This window comes from Haemorhous mexicanus, chromosome 3, assembly GCF_027477595.1.
Source record: "Haemorhous mexicanus isolate bHaeMex1 chromosome 3, bHaeMex1.pri, whole genome shotgun sequence".
NCBI classification, from domain to species: Eukaryota; Metazoa; Chordata; class Aves; order Passeriformes; family Fringillidae; genus Haemorhous; species Haemorhous mexicanus.
In genome coordinates, this window is record NC_082343.1 from 39,174,332 (window position 1) to 39,183,955 (window position 9,624).

The window sequence follows — 9,624 nt, forward strand, 5'->3', positions numbered from 1 at the left end:
ATGCAGTGGCTTTGTGAGACATGGTGATGCTGTGTCTTGTGACACAGCCTATTAGCAGATTGGCTAATGCTGGGTGTGCAGCTGCTTTCTGTCACGGGAAAGGCTGAAAGCAGCCAGAATATACCTGTGAATCCTGCCTCTAATTATTTAGAGCAAAACACACTGTGGTCCTGGTTTTCCTGCAGCTGTGTACCTTGCACACACATGAAAAATAACAGCCAATAACACAAACAGAACTTCCCCTTTATGCCTTACTGAAATCCTGCTCAGTAAACAGGATTATACTTTAAATAGGCTATGGTAGAGATACAAGGAAAGACACACAGATGCCCATATTTCTTTTCATGAAGAAACTTGCTAATCAGCCAAATGGGTTTTGCTACTTCTGCTTAACCTCAGCTGCCTCTACAGCCCCTATTTAAAACACTTTTCCTCTTTACAGGATCTGTCTGGCAGCCCTCCATCACTGCCTAATTGTGCTGGGGTGGGGTGCGAAACAGCCTGATGAGGGAGGAAACCATTTTTCTCTTAATTTCACCAAAGCCAAGATCTCCCCTTCTTGCTAAGAGTGGCTTGGTGCTAGCAAGAATCCCAGCAGTGAACTTCCTGTGAACTGATGGGAACAGTCCTCCTGGAGCAAGGAGACAATATCTGAGAGCTGTGGATAGAAAAACGAGGTAGTCAGCTAATAAAGAAAATTAACCCAGTGGACATGATTTGCCTACATTCTCCAAAGCTGGAGTTTTTTATAAGGCTTGCCGCAGAAAGCTCTTAAGGATAACAACTAATCCCTGGATAAGGGTCAAAGTTCTTGCTGGGCATTAAAACTTCGTGATGTGATTAAAGAAAAAGTGAAAACTTGCTGCTGGGAGCAGAGCCTCCAGTGAGGAAGCTGCAGGGTTCCAGTGCTCTGGTCGGTTCTGAGTGATCCCAGGACACTGGGGATGAGGAGCTAATGGGTTTGGCTCATGGTGCTGGGATGTCTTGGATGACTGAAGGGGATGTAAAGATACTTTGGTGTGAAGAGGTGTTACAGCCCTCTGAAATGGCCCCCAGATAGGCAGAAGGTGAATACCCTGGCACAGAATGGCTGGAACTTCACCTCTTCACCAACGTTTCTTGAAGGTCTCCTCTGGAAAAAAATATTTAGCAGTTGCTGTGGATACCCCTGATTGGATATCTGGATGTTTGTGTGTATTTACAGCCCAAGAGCTCAAGTGACTTAAAACTGAGTGAGAAACTGTAAAATATCCACAGCAAGACATACATATACAGCTCCATTCCAGGTTTATGAAAGATCTGCGATTGACAACACCAGAAGATGGGGAGTGGATTAAAAATGGGGTGGAACCTGGATGTAAAGGGATACGGCAAGAGCCTGAAGAGCAGAGTCTGAAGCATGCCTGAGGGGACTCACTGGCAGGATTCAAGGCTAGGAAGGAAAGTCATTGCTGCCAAACCACTTGCCCAGCTGAACCTCACAGCACTTTGAAAATGAATGCAATCAGGGCACGATTGCCTTCTGAGCTTTTTTGTATACTTGGGTCATATTGGATTTCATATCTTCAGGAGCGTGAAAGACCAAAATCTTTTTGGTTTGGCTAAAACCAGGTAGTTTTTCACACCACACTGGTCTTGTGCTGGTGTAAATAGCACAATGTTCTCAGCGTTGGCCATCCTGGGCTCTAGAAGGTGCCTCTTCATCTGCATAGTCAATAGCCACAGGATCTCACCACCCCCCTGTCTGCAGCAGGGCTCTCTGTAACAGGGGGAGGCCAAGGGGCTGCCCAGGGAAGGTGCATCAGGTGTTGGGGAGGGTGGAAACTCAGGCCCTTCTGCAAACGCTCACCACGACTTTTCCAGCACTCAAGCCAATTCAAACCAGCGAGAAATGTGTCCATGGGAGTGCAGGAGGTTTCATAACTGGGAGGGTTCCCTGCACCTGGGGCTCATAGATAATCTCAGACCTGCCCCACCCCACTCCTGAGACACAGCCAGCCTACTCCTCCTCATCCTCCTACCTCACCTCACAGGGAATCCCTTACCTTCCATTCTCATTGCCTTTGCAATGTCCTACCTGTCCCAGCCAACAAAGCCCCTCCTGAGCTGTGCCTTATTGTCCCCCCTTCTCCCCATCCCCGTATCCTGTTTGCTCCTCTCTCCTTCCTAAATACAACATGGAAGGGGATGCTGTTGGTACCCAAATACCTGTTGAGGTTCTCTCTCTAATGATGGAGAGGAGCAGGGAGATGTAACTGCCACTGGGACTGCGTGGTGAGGGGCCAATGACTTACCTGCTTTGGGAGAAGGTATACAGAGAACCCTAACCATTTCAGCAAGATGGGAAGCCTTCTGCTAACTGGAAATAAAATAAGAATTAGTAAATGGCACTTGGTGTCTGTCAAGGATCCAAAAAGAGAGGATGGGATCTGTCTTATGCATGGAGGAATCAAGGCAAGGGAGGGAAAGTGAGATATTAGTGATCCAGTTAGGAACTGAACTCAGCTCCCTCTCTTCCCACACCTCTGCTCTGCTCTACAGACCAGGACTCGCTGACTCCCACGGTTCCTTCTGCTGTGCTAGGCAATCCCTATCTGATGGTGAGGCAGAAACAAGGCTCACCAGATGATTGAGCATAGCTACGTGCAGGACCGCACTGCATCCATGCTGTGGGCACCACCACCACCACCACCCCAGCACTGGCAGCCACAGCACCCTCCTGACTCAGCAGCACCAAGGAGAAGGTTCTCTCATGAACTCCCCAAGCTGGCACCTCCAGCAGAAGTGATTGCAAATTCCAGAGCAAACTGAGAAATCCTCCAAAAGGATTTAGAGAGATTAGAAATGAGCAGGAAACAAAATGAGATTTAACTTGGGAAAAGATAAGCTAATGTATCTGGGGCAAAGCTGCTTTGCAGTGGGAGGGGATACCCTGGAAAGCAGAACTGCTGGAAGAGTTTGAGAAAGAGTAACCATGGAGAGATGCATCTAGAGAGAGACATAAGGGGATATGTTCAGAGCCTCTTCTACGTTTTTGGAGTGATTCACCTTTGAGTGTGTTCAGGAGTGGACAACTTTTGAGGAGAAAGGAGTATTATTTTTATATATGAAAGGATTTAAGAAAGAGGAATGATAGAGGGCAGAACTTGATGAGCTGAAACCATGGGATTTAAAGATTCATTTTATGGCACTGGCCAAGAAATTACTCCAGAGGAGACATAATCAGACTCCACAAGCATATGAGGGCCTACATCAGAGAGAAAGGGAACACACCTACTGGCACATTTGCAAACTTAAGGGTGAAATTAAGTTAGAGAAAAGAGAAGGTAAAGATAAGGACAGAGTCCAGGCAGTGCAACAGGTTAGGCTGTTCAGGACAGCAGCACATGGTTCACAAGACAATCTAAACCCACAAATTGTTCCTCTTGGGATGTCTCTGAGTCCATGACTGGTCCCAACAGTTCAGCAAGGGTGTGGATCACACTCAGTCCCACAAAGTGACTCACAAAAGTCACAGCCACTTGCACTGTACATCCAGCCACCCAGTGGGGTACTGGTGCAGAGGGCAGTGCCACTCCCTAACTCATCAGCACCTCCTCCGGCAGCTCAGCCAGTTCTCCCAGGTGCTGTGTGTCGACTAGGTCTACACTGCACATCCACAACACAGAGCTCTGGGAAGCCAATACTGCAACAAAAAATCGGCCCTCGGCCTCAGGACCAGCGTCAGATTAGTCACTGAATAACTCAGGATGATTCAATGACTCATAATTTATTATGCCTATGAAGACTGGAAACAATCATATCCTGTGCCGTTGACCCCCATTCACCACACTGCCCGTAGTGAGATAAATAAAAGAAAGTAGGAGTTAGCTTCTTATCCCCAGGAGCAACGACACCTCGGAACAAACATAGTCTGCTCAGGAGTCTTCAGGCTGCTTCTCCCAGATGTGAGGTCCTTGCAGTGCAAAAAAGAAGACATGAACCTTCCAGCAAGCTGCCCAACATAAGGAAGGGGACTTGGAGGGAGAATGGGCAAATTGTAGCGGTGAAGAAAAAAAGATGATCAACAGCATTTCCAGAAGTTAGTATCTGCACAGGTATCTGAGCAACCAGGTGAAGGGTTTCTTTGAAAGAATGAGCCCATCATAAATCTCTACTGGGGCTTTTGCTTCTGCACTCATGGTGTCAGAACTGAGGACAGAAGGAAGGGCAGAAAGAGATGCTGGTGGGGGGTCTTGCTTCTGGAGAAGAGGCCAATGACACAAGCATATACTCCCTGGTATCCATACGTTTGTGGCACAGGCTGAATCCAGTACCAGCAGGTTCTCTGTAGGTGAGAAGGACAGGAAGGCCAGGCAGGGAGATGGCAGCTTGGACACCTTTCCAAAGTGTACACCATGGCTCAGGAAGGAGTTATGGGCAAATGAAGGTGAGGGGCTCAGGCCTTAAAATCTCTGAAGAGGTGATGGAACTGAATTACTTGCATAAGCTGATTATTTTGCTTGTCTTGTGCTGCCTCTCCCCCTTTTTACCTCCCCTTACATAATGCTCCCACTGAAAAGGGTTGCAAGGGCTCAAGAGCTTGCATCAGTCATACCCGTCCTTCACCACAGGCCCATATGACCAAGATTCAGAGATAATGCCATCTGGGGCAAAGTTTTTCACCTCAAAGGTATCACACAGGTTGGGAGCAAGGCATCCTGACCTGCATCCTAGATTGTTTTGGGATTACATGAGCCTCCATGAGGAATATTCAGCAGGAATTGACACTCATCACCAGTCCTGGCAGGGGGCTGAGCAGAGCCAGACACCCTCCCTAGCCTGAGTCCCACCACGCAACACTCTCCAAGCATGGAGCACACCAACAACTCTCACAATAGCTGATAAAGGCAGTGTCAATGCAAGCCCCAAAGTAAAGCCCTCCTGTGCTGGCATCAGGCTCGTAGGATGCCTTCCCCCTGCTGCATGCACCAGGCGTGGCCAGGAGATGGGCAATGTGGTGGGCTGGGCAGCAGAGGCACAGGGGTGCTAAACACACAGAACCCTATTGGAGCTGGCAGCAGTGGGCAGCCAAGATGCCTAAAGAGATGCTTGGGCACACACAGGCTAGGGAGAGATGGAGCTTTTTTTTCCATTCCCAAAGAAGTGTTTGGGGCATCTGAAAAAGCGAGGTAAAAATATAGAGCACAAACCAGTAAGATTAGCCCTGTTTCACAATGTACAGGTATAGCCCAGAACTGCAGATATTTCCTGACATCTCTCAGCTGTGGATTGGCAGCATTGCTCACCTGGATGTGTGGAGGCAGCAAGTTTAAAGAAATCCTTATGGAAAGGCTTTTTTGGCCTTGGGAAGCCAGCCTTTGACAGGTAAACAGGTGGCACTTGCCCAACAAACCCTCTTCCCTTCATATGTCTGTGATCACCTCACACAAGGCAGCGAGTTACACCTCTGGAGATACTATCCTGAGGTAGGTAGACAGCAAACCTCTGACATTTGAAGGGGAACCTGACCTTTCTTCCCTTCATGATGCAAAGCCCCTGGGGTCTCTCCACCTCCCCACACGAAAGGGCAAGCTTTCCCCAAAGCTGTGGTCAGGCACTCTATGCATTCCTTTTGCACCCCCCTTCATGGCCGTGCAGGGGATATCACCTCCCTGCTCTTATCCACAACCCACCACCTCTTACGAGGTATGAGGTACTTGGCTGGAGGTCCAGGCACAAGTGCCTGTTTGCTCTGAGATGGCCAGCAGCTCAGCCACCCCATCACCTTGCTGTGCCCCACAGTCAGGTGCTGTGGGGCACAGCAAGGACCAGCAGCTGCTTGTGGCGTGGCACAGTGCCACCAGGGCCGCACTGGCCTGGCCCCAAAGAGGGAGCTGGGAGCAAGCACGGTGCTTGCCCAGACCAGGACTGCAGACCTTGTGCTGGATGATCTGGATTAGCCTTGAATTTCAGCCATCCCAAGCACAGAGAGACTGCCTGCTCACTCACCACATGGACTACTATAAAAATATCCATCTCTCACTACCAAAGGTCCCACGGGCTGACAGCAGAGGACATAACCTGTGAAATGAATTTCCTTTGGGCTTCCAAAGTCTGTTGTGGGACCATGCTGAAGGACAGGAGATTTATAGGCACTTCTAACACAGACACTGTAGGTGGTGGTGGAGCCCAGGCAGAGCCTGGCTGACTTACAGACCTGATGAGCAGCGCAGGACATCAGCAACAAGGGGTTAAGCCAGCTAGCAGGTGCCAAAAGGGAGAGACAGACAGGGCTTCCAACCAAAAGCACTCTTTATTCCATTGCCAGTGGGATTTTCTGTTGTGTCTGCCCAGGGCACCCTTTTCTGCCTTTCACGGTGCCTCCGCTCTCTGAATCACACAGAGTAAATGCAGCAGGCACGAGGAAAGCATCAGCTGGCTGCCTGAAGATAGCATTTTAATTAGCCAGCAACCAAACCGTGGACGTGACCAGGAGCCTTTCAGGGAAAGTTCTCATGCACACGGTGAAAGGCTGTATGACGAGATCAGAGTGCCAGCCTGACAACCTGGCCTCCCTCCATGTGTCCCTGCCTCACCTCGGGCCACGGCACAGGCGAGCCAGGTGCAAACTCTGGGTAGGGTGAGGGGCAACTGCTCTCCTACGTCCCAGCCTCTCCAAAGGCGGGGTTTTCAACCACGTACAGCCTCTCCAACTTCCGACACCAAACTGTGACCACGCTCCTCACAAGAGATGACAGCCCAGTTATACCCACCCTGGAGAATAAAGAAGAGTTGGACTGCTTCCAGGGCCCCAGGTAACCCCCATCAGAGCTGGCTTGGGCAGGGTCTTCCTGCAGATGTTTAAGGTAGCTACCTTGGCTCTGCTCCATCCACACAAATTCTGTGAGCTGTCCCATCTGAAATATGCCATCCAGCCACTGTCTCATGAAGTAGGTGGCTACCAGGTCACCTCGCTCTGCAGATATCCTACTTCTTCTGAGCCCTTAGAGGCAGGAAAAGAGAGGGGCACCAGGAGTAGCCAGCCCAGCTTGCCATTGGTGGGACAGAATTTGATGTGTTGGGTTTGATGTGCTGATGAGGGTTTGATGTGTTGTGACTGACAGGAACATGCTGATTCATCCATACAGGACACCTGGGTCCCTTCATGCTGAGATTTCACATCCAGCTCAGCCCAGGGAGAAGCACTTACCTGAGGGTTTCAATTTTTCCAATTTGATGACTTGTAAACATTTCCTAGGCCACAAACAGGCAGAGCAGGTCTCCTGAGGATAGGCTTGCTGTCTTCATCACCTTGCACAGCCACAAGTAGAAGAGCCCATAGATCCACAGAGAACAAAAGGCAGTGGTGAATATACAAGGGAAGCAACTCCTTTGGGTCCTTCATGCAGAAACATCCAGATGGCTCACGTTCTCACCTCACTCCTGAAGTCCGCAATACATTACTGAATACAGGGAACCAAAATGTCCTCAGGTACTCATCCTCTTTCCTCCACTCCACCCTCTGCTGAGGCAGTGACTGCAGGTCCACCTGTTGAGCTACTTGAGTCCATCCAAAATGGAAGCAAGATTCTTTACCTTCACAAGAGCAGGAATGATGCAGCCATGAACTCAGTGGTCTTAATTACCCTAAGTGAGTCGTCTCCCAGACATCCAGGAAACATCCTGCATGCTCCTTTCCAATGTGGATAGATGACTGACACACGACACATTCATCTCCATGGGTAACAAGGAAATTACACCACTGCCAAAGTTTTTCCTCCTAGACCCCAAAGCACATCACAAAAGATGCAATGGTATCAAGATCTCTCATGAAGTGATGAACACTGTCAGAGCTAAACAGTTTTTTGTTCAAAGTCATCCAGGATAGCAAGGTCTGGCTGAGCCATCACTGACAACAAGTTACATGCATACAGATCCAACTGCAAACACCAAGTCCATTACCAGAAAAAGCAGGCTCACAGCATTACTTTCATCTTGGATTGTAAATTCCACCAGGATTGCATCTACTCATGCCAGGACAGTACCCAGCTCATGGGTCTTGGCTCCTGACAAGAGAGGCAGGGTCGGGACCATCACCACACTGCTTGGCATCACACTGGGAAGGAACCCAGGAGTCCTGTCCCCTTGCTCCTGCCCATCACACCACCCTCTTCTCACCAAGCAGGGAACTCCGGCTGAGCTCCACACAAGGATTCTGGTGCCTACCTCCCATTAATTTCAATGCGTTTCAGGTACCCAGGTGCTTTTGGAAACTGGGCACAAATCCAAGACTCCAACTGGTAGGTTGCTGATGCCCTGTAGCCTCCAGAGGCAATGCTGGAGAAACTGTTACACAATGGAAGAAAACCAGGATGCAAGGCAGAAGGAGAAGGCAAAGGAAATCAAGGTCAGAATTAAATTCTTTAATACAAAAAAAAGTTTGTTTGTCGTCGTCGTTGTTGTTTTAAGATATATCTGTAATTTCTTTGTTTAAAAATAAATATGTACTAAGGAATATCTTGAAAAAATTCACTAGACACAATATGTAGTGTTAATATCTTTTTTCCCCGCAATTATTACAGATAAACAGTAGCACCAATAAATAAAATGATAACAAATATTAAAATTAAAAAGGAGAGAGATTCAAGATGTAGAATTTTCTATTTTTTCCTGTTTCTTTTTACATATATAAAAAAATTGTAGTGTCTATTTAATCCGAATCACACATATACATAAACATATATATATATACAAACACATAGCCAAATATATATATAGTATGTAGATGTATATCTAACCGTTGTCTCAATAGGAATGTGTAGGGGTAGGTGTTAGAGAAATTAATTAAATAACTGCCCATAACATGCTACTGACTCTGCCAACAATTGGGGAGAGACGGGATGGGACAACAGGAAGGTTAAATTTATACACAACCAGTACAAAAAAAAAAAAAAAAAAAAAAGAAAAAAAAGAAAAAAAAAGAAAAAAAAAGAAAAAAAAGAAAAAAAAGGAGGTACGACTTATAAATAGTTGAAATTAAATATTAACAAAGAATACTGAAAAATCCCTACTCTTTAATTAAATTATCTGTTTAATTTCTAATTTAAAAAGGGATATTAAATAAGTATATAAAACACTTTCTCTTCCCTCCCCCAATCGGAAGCCTCTGTCTTGCACACGATGCAGCATGAGTATTCTACATTGCAGATGCAAGCACCCACCCGTGTGTTTTCTCTCCTTCTGAAAGCCATCAGTCGGATGGGGAGATCCTAGTGGTTAGTAGTCGCTTGTTGTGAGTCTGTTTTTAGACTGTCTTGTCTTTTTGGAAGCTTTCCGTGTTGTACATTATCAGGCGTTGAAAATTCAATTGCAGATGATGTTTGGCAGCATTCTGACACAGACTGAGTACCTTTTTGATTATTATTATTATTAATAATAATTTTAATCACAGAACTAGATTATATATATCCACATAGATGTACAAACACACTTTCAGGGGTGTGTGTGTGTGCGCGCGTGTGTAAGGTGGGTTTCACATACACCACAGCCTACACTGCAGATACACACATAGCCAAGAACCTCACGACACAGCTAAGGGACTCCAGCTGTCTTCACATTTGATTCTCCAGCCCAAGACATGGA